This window comes from Zalophus californianus, chromosome 6 (genome assembly GCF_009762305.2).
Source record: "Zalophus californianus isolate mZalCal1 chromosome 6, mZalCal1.pri.v2, whole genome shotgun sequence".
Taxonomy (NCBI): Eukaryota; Metazoa; Chordata; class Mammalia; order Carnivora; family Otariidae; genus Zalophus; species Zalophus californianus.
This window is the reverse complement of record NC_045600.1, coordinates 57,580,933-57,593,195: the sequence shown is the minus strand read 5'-3', so window position 1 is coordinate 57,593,195 and position 12,263 is coordinate 57,580,933. Positions and strand designations below refer to the sequence as shown.

The 12,263-nt window shown below is 37.2% G+C and overlaps 1 long non-coding RNA gene across 1 annotated transcript in view; it reads left to right on the top strand.

The window, feature by feature from the left end:
• The window catches only part of LOC113910413, a 32,690-nt gene that overhangs the window by 6,567 nt on the left and 13,860 nt on the right, over positions 1–12,263 (top strand). The window contains exon 2 of the long non-coding RNA XR_003516031.1: positions 10,711–10,746. This is a non-coding gene — a long non-coding RNA (uncharacterized LOC113910413). The remainder of the gene's footprint in view (positions 1–10,710; positions 10,747–12,263) is intronic.

The following is a 12,263-nucleotide window of genomic DNA, read 5'->3' as shown; positions in this document are numbered from 1 at the left end:
TACAACTTGCTTTGGCTAAGAGAATGTAGGAAGTGACAGTGTACCAGTTTTGAATGTAGGCCTTAAGAGGCGTTAAATGTTTCTAATTTGGGGGTTTCCAACCTTTGTATAATAAAACATGTCCCAGTCATCTTTTGGCCACCATTGAGCCCCAGATAGAGACATGGAGAGGATGTCAATTTGACCGACAGCCTGAAACAGAGCTGCCTCAATTCACCTGAAGAATTAATTTCTAAGTGAGAAATATATGCTTATTTTATGTATGCTACTGAGATTTTGTGCCTGCTTATTTTGCATAAAAAACTTGATTAATATAAAAATGGGTACCTAGAAGTAGGGTGTTGCTGTAACAGAAATTTAAAATATGTCATTTGTTTTGGGACTGGGTGGTGGTCAACAAGAAAACTATTATAGAAGGCTGGAAAAAATGGTAAACTGTATTATGTAGTAGCAAAACATTTTATAAAATTGTTGTCTGTAGTAACATAGAAGATAACAGATGTAACTAATGAAGTTATCATTGGGCAAGGAAATTTCAAGGCAGAATATTGAAAGCATGATTGGGTTGCCTATAGCCTTACAGGATAAGCTACAAGAAAAATTCAGTCTACTACATCTGACCTCTTGGTCGTAATTATTCATGTCACTCCCATTCCAATTACCTAGTTTGTCATCTTAATATGCATGTATGGTGGAACATGCCAGTTGGCAGTCTTTAGTGTGGGTGTGCAGAAAGCTGTCAGGCTGCTGGTCTTCCAAATGCCACAAAGAGGAATGCCTGTCTCTGAGTCACTAAAACCGTAGTGTAAAGTTAATTTTTATGGTGATATTTTTTTCTTTTTTCCTTTTAAGAGAAGGGCTCTAATTAATAAGGCTACTAGTTGCTGAAACAAATAAACCTGAAAATTTCCATGTTTTAATAAATACTTTTTCACTTGTTTAATGGTCCAGTGAGGGCCTTCCTTTCAGCAGGTAGCTTTTCTCTGCCTGCTGAGAATTCCTTCTTGTCTTGTGGTTCTGCCATCCTTAAAATGCCTTGTGATTCTCTGTCTCCTAGTGGAAGGGGGAAAGAATGGAGAAGGCACTTGATTGCCTTGGTAAGGAAATGACATTATTTCTCCTTACCTTCCATCGGCTAAATTTAGTCACATATGTCTGCCTACATGCAGGAGGGTCTGAGAGATGCTGTTTTTGGCTAAGCAGTTACTTCTTAGGGACAACTTTATACTGTAAGAGGAGGTGTATGAATTTTGGTCAACAGATGGCCATCTTTGCTGCAAAGAATAATTACAGTCTTAACTGTTTTTGGCTGGGGGTAAATATTAGGCTCCTTGTATGCTTTGTGAGTGGAGGTGGAAGAGGAGGGTAGGTGGTGTATTTGATTGGTACAATTTTTCTGTATTGAGATCTTCAATTAATCTCTGTTCTTAGCCACTCTTCTCACCCTTTTCCTAATATTCCTTAGGAAACAAGGTGTCTCTGAGCTTAGAATCTCTCTGGGCTTTCAGTGAGCAGGTCAGCTATCACCTCAGTTGCAACTTCCTCCTAGTATATTATGTTCTGTATAAGTTGTCAGTATACTCCTGTCTACTTTTTGTCTCTCAGAAACTTGTTGAAATCTCTTTCTGGCCAATGACCAACTCTTTTCCAAGTTGAGTTCTCTTTACTGTTATACAGGCTTAAGTATCTATACATTGTTTTTTATTTTAATCTTCAGGAGTCAGGTGAAGTAAAGATGGAATATCTTCAATTAGTACTTCTAATAGAATTTTAAATATTTTGTAATATGTGCTGCTTAAGGAAGATGCATTTACTACCCACCAGGGGCTGAGCACTTCTCTAGGTTCTGTAGGATATGTAAAAAAGTATGATGTATGATCCCTGCAAGTGCAGAATTTCTACCTGCTCTGCTCCAACTTTGATACCACTAATGGCTTATCTTTCTAGAACACTAATTCTATTGTGGTACTTCTGGAGAAACTTTGATGCATTGCTTGGTTTTCCCTATGTAAACCCTGCCTGTCTTTCAGTTCCCTGCCTGTCAATACCTGACTTTCTAGTGAGAGCTGTTCAGTTATCAACATACAATGTTGATTCTCATTTCTGTGCCTTTGTACATGTAATCTCTACTTTCTGGAGTTACCATCTTTTTCATACCTGAGTCCTATTTAAATATAGATGCTGGCTTAAGATTTCACTTTTTTTTTTTTAAGATTTTATTTATTTTCAGAGAGAGACACAGGGAGAGAGGGAACACAAGCAGGGGGAGTGGGAGAGGGAGAAGCAGGCTCCCTACGGAGCAGGGAGCCCAATGCGGGGCTCAATCCCAGGACCCTGGGATCATGACCTGAGCCGAAGGCAGATGCTTAATGACTGAGCCACCCAGGTACCCCATTCCCTTTTTTTTTTTAAGTGTACTGTCTTCACTACTCCAGACTTCAGTGATCTTTTCCTTTGAACAGAAACAAAACATTTATCTGTATTATTTATTATTGATTCACACTTGTTCTTTCCCACAAAATAGAGGAAAACTTACGGTTTTAGAGAAAAAGCCTATGGTATGTACCTCTTTGATTACCCTCCAGTATCTAGCATAGTGAAGAGTTTATGCTAAGTATATAATAAAGATTCATTGACTGAAGCCCTGAGTTGTTTAAATCAGTGCTACTCAAAATGCAAACTGTAGACCACTGGTGCACTAACTGCATTGTGCTGGAATTTAAGTGTGGAAATTGAGAATTAGCTTTAGAAACATTTATAGAAATTTGACAGTGGGAGCTTGGGTTACTCAGTCAGTTAAGTGTCTGACTCTTAATTTCTGCTCAGGTCATGATCTTAGGATCCTAGGATTGAGCCCTGCATCTGGTTCTGCACTCAGCATGGAGTCGGCTTTAGATTCTTTGTCTCTCTCCCCCTCCCTCCCTCTGCCTGTCCCTGCACTTGTCGGTATGCACACTCTTATCTTGCTAAATAAATAAAATCTTTAAAAAAAAATTTGAGGGGCGCCTGGGTGGCTCAGTTGGTTAAGCGACTGCCTTCGGCTCAGGTCATGATTCCGGAGTCCTGGGATCGAGTCCCGCATCGGGCTCCCTGCTCAGCGGGGAGTCTGCTTCTCCCTCTGACCCTCCCCCCTCTCATGTGCTCTCTCTCTCTCTCTCATTCTCTCTGTCTCAAATAAATAAATAAAATCTTTAAAAAAAATAAAAATAAAAAAAGAAATTTGACAGTAATTTTTTGTCTATTGAATTTATAATAAAAAATTTAAATTTTTTTTTAAAAAATTAAAAAAATTAAAAATTAAAAAATTAAAAAACTTCTATTTTGCATGTTTAAAAATTCCTGGTAATTTCATTTTATGAAAGTATCAGTCCAAAATGGATTAGAAAATTTTTAAAAATGGCATCTTACTACAGATAGTTCAGGAAGTACTAATTTAGACTACAAAGGATATGAGAATTTAGCAATGAAGTGATCAGTGTATTTTGGATTGGTAGAAGATTTCATGAAGAAGATGAGATTTCTTCTTGAAGGGTGAATAGGATTTGGATGGTTGTAAAGCGTTGCATCATTTCCACGAGGGATAAACAAGGTTTTGGACTACTACTGCTAATATGTTTTGTACCACAGAGGAGGTACGAGGGAGAAGCGCCCTGGCAGAGTTAAAAATCAAGTGCACACGCAGAGAGCTGACCAGATACTAGACACCATGAGCATTTCCTGTTTATTTGGTGACTGCTTGAGCTATTGTATGCTAAAGATCATTCATTCCCGTATGTCTGTTGCTGATTTCTCATGGCACTAGTAGTAATGAGTACATTTTAAATTTTGCCTCTTTGAGGGCGCCTGGGTGGCTCAGTTGGTTAGGCGACTGCCTTCGGCTCAGGTCATGATCCTGGAGTCCCGGGATCGAGTCCCGCATCGGGCTCCCTGCTTGGCAAGGAGTCTGCTTCTCCCTCTGACCCTCTTCCCTCTCGTGCTCTCTATCTCTCATTCTCTCTCTCTCAAGTAAATAAATAAAATCTTTAAAAAAAAAAAAAATTTTGCCTCTTTGAAACATTTCTTTTTTAATTCAGCCTTTAAAAACTTAGATGGTTGGCTTATTGGTATGTTGTTGCCAAATTTATTCTAGCTTTAATATGAAGCTAAGTAAGCAAAATAAGCAAGAATAATTCATAAAAATTATTTTGAATTAAAAAAACCTGTTTTTGGTGTGCCTGGCTGGCACATTCAGTGGAGCATGCAACTTTTGATCTTGCGGTCTTGAGTTCGAGCCCCACAGTGTATGTAGAGTTTACTTAAAAAATAAAAATTAGGGGCGCCTGGGTGGCTCAGTCAGCTAAGTGTCTGCCTTCGGCTCAGGTCATGGTCCCAGGGTCCTGGGATCAAGCCCCGCATCGGGCTCCCTGGTCTGCGAAGCCTGCTTCTCCCTCTCCCACTCCCCCTGCTTGTGTTCCCTCTCTTGCTGTGTCTGTCTCTGTCTCTGTCAAATAAATACAATCTTTAAAAAAATAAAAATTAAAATAAAAAAAAGTAAAAATGCTAAAAAAACCCATTTTCATCTTGTTCTCTGTTTTCCTTTGTCAGTTTCATCTTGGATCAAAGCTTTTTCTCTTCCTTGCTGAATTGTAGTTATGAATTCAGAGACACAGGATTAAAAAAAATTGATATAACTATATTCTCCTGGAGAATTAACATTTATCTTATAGCACAAAATATGAGCTGAACTAGTTATTTTTTTTAACTGTAGAAAAATATATATAACATGGGGCACCTGGGTGGCTCAGTTGTTGAGCGTCTGCCTTCAGCTCAGGTCATGATCCCAGGGTCCTGGGATCGAGCCCCGCATCGGGCTTCCTGCTCGGCGGGAAGCCTGCTTCTCCCTCTCCCACTCCCCCTGCTTGTGTTCCCTTTCTTGCTGTGTCTCTCTCTGTCAAATAAATAAAATCTTAAAAAATATATATATATAATATAAAATTTACCATTTTAAGTGTATAGTTGAGCGGCAGTAAGTATAGTCACATTGTACAACTGTCACCACCACCCATCTCTAGAACTTTTTCATTTTTTCAAACTGAAACTCTATACACATTAAACAGTGGCTTCCCATTTCCCTTCTTTCCCCTCACCTAATTATTTAAAATTTACCTATTTCTCTGTTTTGTTACTTGTCCTGTTTGCTGTCCGTATAAATGAATATATATCGAATACTTCTTATATATAGAACTGGGGCAGATACAGAGCAAGGTTGAATTACATTATAAAGCTGAGCAATTTGCCATGATATTAAGTGGTTTCCTAGGTGACAGTCTTGTATCATATTTTTATCTTACATCCACGCTCCATTACATGTGCAAAAGTACAGCTGTTTTTTTTTTTGTTTGTTTCAGAGGTTACCAGGAAAATGTCTCATTGTACTAGTTTGACAATTCTAAGACAAAATTGAACTGAAATTTTGCTTTGATTTCATCTGAGATTTTGAGTACCTAATGAACATATTTGCAAAATTCTTAAATATGAAAATAGATGGTAACTTGTTATTTTTTAAAAGCCAGGATAAATTTTTATAGCTGTGGCATATATATATATATATATATATATATATATATATATATATATAGTGAGATGTCCTGGTTTTATTTCTTCCTCTCAATTTTTTTCTGTCATGTTCATTTGTACCTCTTCCTCCCCCTTTCTGTAAGTTTGCCTATTTCCCATGGCTTTTGCCTTTAGTCTTTTGCTTAGAAATCTTACCTTTTTCAGTTCAGTTATCTCTCTGTGGGAAAATAACTTTTAAGTCTGTATTTCTTAACCCTGAGTTACAGCTCTGAATCTAGAATTGTGTCCTGAAATTATCTCTTGTATGGTCTGCTGTTACCTCAAACAAAATGTGTCTAATGTTGGACTTAACCATTTTTCCATCCACTTTAAACTTCCTCTTTTCTTTTCTTTTTTCTCTTTTTCTTTCCTTTCCTTTCCTTTCTCTCCCCCTCCTTTTCTCCCCCTTCCCTCCCCCTCCTTTTCTTTCTTTCTTTCTTTCTTTCTTTCTTTCTTTCTTTCTTTCTTTCTTTCTTTCTTTCTTTCTTTCTTTCTTTCTTTTTCTTTCTTTCTTTCTTTCTTTCTTTCTTTCTTTCTTTCTTTCTTTCTTTCTTTCTTTTTCTTTCTTTCTTTCTTTCTTTCTTTCTTTCTTTCTTTCTTTCTTTCTTTCTTTCTTTCTCTTTTTCTTCCTTCCTTCTTTCCTTCCTTCCTTTTTCTTTCTTTCTTTTTCTTTCTCTCCCTTCCTTCCTTCCTTCCTTCCTTCCTTCCTTCCTTCCTTCCTTCTTTATTTCTAAATGGCACCTCTATTCTTTTTATTATCTAAGCTTGACACTTAGTGGTCATGTCTTTCCCTATTCAGCTAGTCACCAAATCCTACTATTTCTGTCCGTTGTTATGATCATTATCACGTCTGATTCTTTTCCATTGTTACTGCACTCTATCTAGTATAGTGCCTGGTCACCTGATGCCTGTGTTAGTGCAGCAGTTTCCTAGCAATAGAATTTTCTCTTGAGTTTTTATACCACTTTCTTTTTTTCATTGTTAATAGTATCTTTTTTAAATTATGTTCAATTAGCCACTGTATAGTACATCATTAGTTTTTGATGTAGTGTTCAGTGATTCTTTAGTTGTGTATAACACCCAGTGCTCATCACAACATGTGCCCTCCTTAGTACCCATCACCCTGTTACTGCATCCCCTCACCCACCTCCCCTGTGAAACCCTCAGTTTGTTTCCCCGGATCCATAGTCTCTCATGGTTCATCTCCCTCTCTGATTTCTCCCCCTTCAGATTTCCCTCCCTTCCTCTATGGTCCTCTATGCTATTGCTTATGTTCCACATATGAGTGAAATCATATGATACTTGTCTTTCTCTGCTTGACTTACTTCACTTAGCATAATCCCCTCCGCTTCCATCCATGTCAGTGTACCACTTTATCTGTAAGTTTCACATGGAAGTTGTGAAAAGCTATTTTGGATTATAGTTGATTGTGTCTCTTTCTCATCATTGTCTTTTTTATCTTTGTATCCCACAAAAGACTTGCATCATGGTTGGTAGTCAACAAATGTTTTTGAGAATATGGTATTCTAACTATAACTTCTTTTCCTTATAATGTATTTTATGCAGTATTGTCATGTTCTTTTATTCATTTAACAAATATTTATTGAGTGCTTACTATGTGTCAAGGACTCTTTTAGGTGCTAAGGATAGAGTAATCAACAAACAAACAGATATGTATGACTCCTGGTCTAGTAAGGATAGAAGAATGACAAGTAAGCAAAATACATAGTGTGTTAAATGGTGATAACTGCAAAGGAGAAAAAAAAATGTTGGAGTATGAAGGGAGTATCAAGGGTGAAAGGTTGACATTTTGGATAAAGTGGCCATGAAGGCCCTTCTGTAAAGGTGGCATTCAAATAAAGACTTGAGTGGGGAGGGAATATCTGGGGAAGGAGTGTTCCAGGCAAAGGGAACAGCAGGTGCAAAGGACCTCAAGATACAGGTGTGCCTGGCATGTTTGAATACTGGGGAGGAGCAGAGTGGAAGATTAGTAGTAGGAATCAAGGGGAGAGAGATTTCAGTGGGAAGACACAGACTGTAGGTCACAATTAGGAGTGTGGTTTTACTCTTAACGAAACATACAAGTGCAATGATCTGACTTACATGTTAACAGAATCATTGTGGTACCCATATTGAGGAGCAAGGGGAAATAGGGAGATCAGTTAGGATCTTTGACATCAATCCTGGTCAGAGATAACGGTGGCCCAGACCTGTGTAATAGCAGTGGGAGTAGTGAGAGGTATTCTGGTTTGGGAATATTTGAAGTAGAGCCAACATAATTTTCTGATGGATTGGATGTGAAGTATGAAAGGAAAAGAAGAGTCAAGGATCATTTGAAGGTCTTTGGCCTGAGCAGCTAAAGGATGGAATTGCCATTAATTGGGAATGTAGGTGGCTCTGAGAGGAGCAGGTTTGGCAGGGGATTTTCGGGAGTTAAGCTTGGCACGTGCTAAGTTTGTGATGCCTGCTTGACATCCATGCTGAGCAAGACTGTCTAGGTTCATGTGGGTATACTAGACTGAAGTTCAGGAGGGAGGTCTGGAAGTCATCAGCGTAGAGATAATATTTAAGATTATGAGACCATTTGAGTCATCTAGAGAGGTAAGTGTAGAAAGAAATATTAAACATTTTGAAATACCTTACTCCTTCATAACTCTGCTTGTTGCCTACCCCCAAAGGCTGCAGGTTCTCCATGGCCTTTCACAGTGTAGTTTCATATAAATCTTTTCTTTCAGTCAAATTGAAGTACCTATGTTGCCTAAGCTCTCCTTTTGCATTGTTGCTTTCCTGTTTTTGCTCATTCCTTTTACTTAGAATGCATTGACTTCTCTTTACTCAGTTTTATTTTGCAAAATTCTGTATCTTTTATTCCATTCCCTTTATCTTGTCTGTGTTGTAAAGTTCGTCATAATTTTATATGTGTCCTTTTCTCCTAGTGAGCTAATGAGATATATCACAGGGGCCATGATTTTCAATGTTTTCTACAGAGATTAGAACCCCAGTTCTATTCCTCAGAGGCAATCTGTGGAGAAACAGTTTTTCCAAACACTAGAAACTTGGAGGAAGCAAGGATGTTTGGGAACATCTGAATATTGATTGTTTTCTCCTCTTAAAGTTGCGGCCTTATTGGCACTGGGTTTGGCTCAAGAACCAGCAGGAACCCAGATGTTTGTAATTTCTTCCCATTAAAGGATATGGCTTGTTAGGGGTGGTTCTTCCCAAAATGATGTAAGCCCTGAATTTAAAAGAGAAGTAGAACCATAACAATTCGGCTTGTCAAATATTGCTAGACCCTACCTTGCCCTCCTGCTGGTAGTGCAGGACTCTAGAGGCCAGTGGAAGCAGTGCTGAGATATTCTACATCTATTCCTGCTCTGAGTGTCTGTCTCACTACTGATGAGATTTTGGATACTTGGCTAAGTAATTGGGAACTAAATGTAAACATGTGTGAGCATCTTTGTTTCTTCATGTGTTGTGTTCTTCTAATTCATAGCTGCTACATAGGTATGTGTGTAGAGAATTCTATGTAGAGAATTCTACATTGACATTTTGGATAAAGTGGCCATGAAGGCCCTTCTGTAAAGGTGGCATTCGAATAAAGACTTGAGTGGGGAGGGAATATCTGGGGAAGGAGTGTCCTATGTAGAGAATTCTAATGCTCTACAAGTATTTACTCTTAACCATAATATCCAAATGAATTAGGCATTTTCAGATAAGGAAATCGAGAAGAGTGAGTAACCTTCTTCAGTAATGCTATTAATACTAAGTAGAGGAGTTGGGTTTTGATCCCAGGAAGTTTTGATCCAGAGCTTATACTTTTTTTTTAAAAGATTTTATTTATTTTTCTATATATTTGAGAGAGAGAGAGTGTGCACATACAAGTGAGCACGAGCAAGGGCAGAGCGAGAGGGAGAGGCAGACTGTCCGCAGAGCAGGGAGCCCCATGGGGGTCGATCCCAGGACCCTGGGATCATGACCTGAGCCGAAGGCAGACGCTTAACCGCCTGAGCCACCCAGGCACACCCAGAGTTTATACTTTTATTATTTATTTATTTTTATTTTTAAAAAATTTTAAAGATTTTATTTATTTGTCAGAGAGAGAGAGCGAGCGAGCGTGGGTGAGCACAGGGGGGAGCAGCAGGCAGGGGGAGAAGCAGACTTCCTGCCGAGCAGGGAAGCCCAATGTGGGACTCGATCCCAGGACCCTGGGATCATGACCTGACCTGAAGCCAGGCGTCCCAAGCTTATACTTTTAAATGCTGTACTATACTAGCCTGTCTGAAATGCTACAAGCAGATTTTAATTATTTTTGTCCTCTAATGAATGCCTCTATAATTTAAAATAATATACTTAACGTCACTGTTTCTTGATTCATCATCTAAGGCAATAATTGTTGGTGACCTGCCATTAAAGATGAGGATTTAGTTCATTTACGCTACTCTTGTGCTACTTCAAATTTTATGTAGTTATATATTATTGATGTTATTTCCTCTATCTTTGCAATGCCAGTATACCTAAACCTCTATTTCATGTTCCATTAACTATTAACAGTATCTCTTATTTCTCATTCTATAAAGTGAAGATATTATCACTTATACCCTTTACTTCAACTCTTTTACCTCCTTTCTGCCTTTTAACTTCTGTCAGATATCTATTTACTTTAAAATTATCAGTTGATAATAGCTATATTCTATTTAAAGAAGGCAGTATAACATTGTGGTTAAGAATGTAAACATTGGGGCCAGGCTGCCTGGTTTCAAATCCAGGCTGTAGAACATCCTAGCTGTGTGAACTGGCAAGTTATTCAATCTCTTTGTGCCTCACTTTCCTGAGCTGTAAAATGGGGATAATGTACTTATTTCACAAGATTATTATGCTTAAATAATTTAATATATGTAAAACACTTAAAATAGGACTTGGTACATAATAAGTACTATATGAATATTTTCTATTAGTGTTAATAATTTTCTGTAATTGTAGTTAACTCTTCCATGCTTTCAATTTATTCTAAAAGTTAAAACCAATAAACAGCACTTAACTGTTTAACTTATTATGATTATATGATACAGAACCAAATAGTATATATTGTGATTGTATCTCTTTGTCTATGTCCAGAGTCATCACCCTGAGGATAATGCTTCTGGGATCAAGGTAAAATGGATTATTTTTTCTTCTACATAAATTTCTCAAAATTATGTAATATTTTAATTTTCTTTATAATTGAACCTTGACTTTCTTATGTATTGTTTTTCCTTTTAGAGTTAGGACTTAACTGTTTTTCTTCTGATTAACAAAATAAGAAACCTTCATTCTGAAAATTATCTGCCTTCTCTGTCATACTGGGTTATAAAATCTACTTTCTTCTTGGTGACAGTCCTTTTAGAGCCTTTTGTCTTTCTGACCCACTTGGGATCTGTTACTCTCTAGGTTGGCTGCAGACTTACCATTCTGGATTTTTTATTTTTTTGCTATGATCCTGGGGTAGATCTTCTGTTTCTTAGATCCATTGTTTTCTTTGTTTCTCACTTCATTTTACTGAATAACATTTTCAGTATCTTCAGAACATTGCCTGATAACAAATTTTATAGTTCTTAAGTGTCTGAAAATGTTTTTGTTTGATCCTTGTACTTGATGGACCTGTGGATATAGAATTTTAAATTCGAAACATTTTTCCTTCAGAACTTTAAAGACATGCCATATTGCCTTCTAGAATTTCGTGCTGTTACTGAGAAGCTTGATGCCTGTTTATTTCTTGCCTTTCTGGGAGGTTTTAAGATATTTTCCTTATACAACTTATGCTCAGAAATCTAAAGAATATGTCTAGATATTGATCTTATTTTTTTTTTTGTCTGTTAGCCATTTGTATATCTTCTTTGGAGAAATGTCTGTTCATGTCTTCTGCCCATTTCTTGACTGGATTTTTTGTTTTTTGTGTGTTGAGTTTGATAAGTTCTTTATAGATTTTGGATACTATCCCTTTATCTGATATGTAATTTGCCAATATTTTCTCCCATTCCATAGGTTGCCTTTTAGTTTTGTTGATTGTTTCCTTTGCTGTGCAAAAGCTTTTTATCTTGATGAAGTCCCAGTAGTTCATTTTTGCTTTTGTTTTCCTTGCCTCTGGAGATGTGTCTAGTAAGAAGCTGCTGTGGCCAAGGTCAAAGAGGTTGCTGCCTGTGTTCTCCTCTAGGGTTTTGATGGGTTCCTGTCTCATATTGGTTATTTCCTCTATATTTTCTTGCTTTTCTTTCTCAGGAACTTCTCTTCGTCTGATGTTGAATCTCTTAATTTATTCTCCATTTCTTGTATCATTTGTTCTTCTATATTTTTCTCTCTTTTTGCTGTATGTTCTAGGAAATGTCCTTGTCTTTATTTTTCAGTCCTTCTTTTGAAAAATGTTTTCAGTAGTCATATTTATTTTCAAAGAACTCTGTTCCTTTAGTGTTCTTTGTTTCTGTGGCATCCTGTTCATGTTTTATAGATACATTATCTTAAAATTCTGTAAAGATACTAGTTAGAATTTATTTTTTTACATTGTCTTCTCCCTAAATATTCTTTGGGACTAATAATCTTTGGGAATGATCTCTGAAATTAGTTTCTTTTTCTTTTTCTTTTTTTTCTTTCCTGCTCCCAGTTTTCTTCATATGTTTGGAAATTCTTCAAACTTG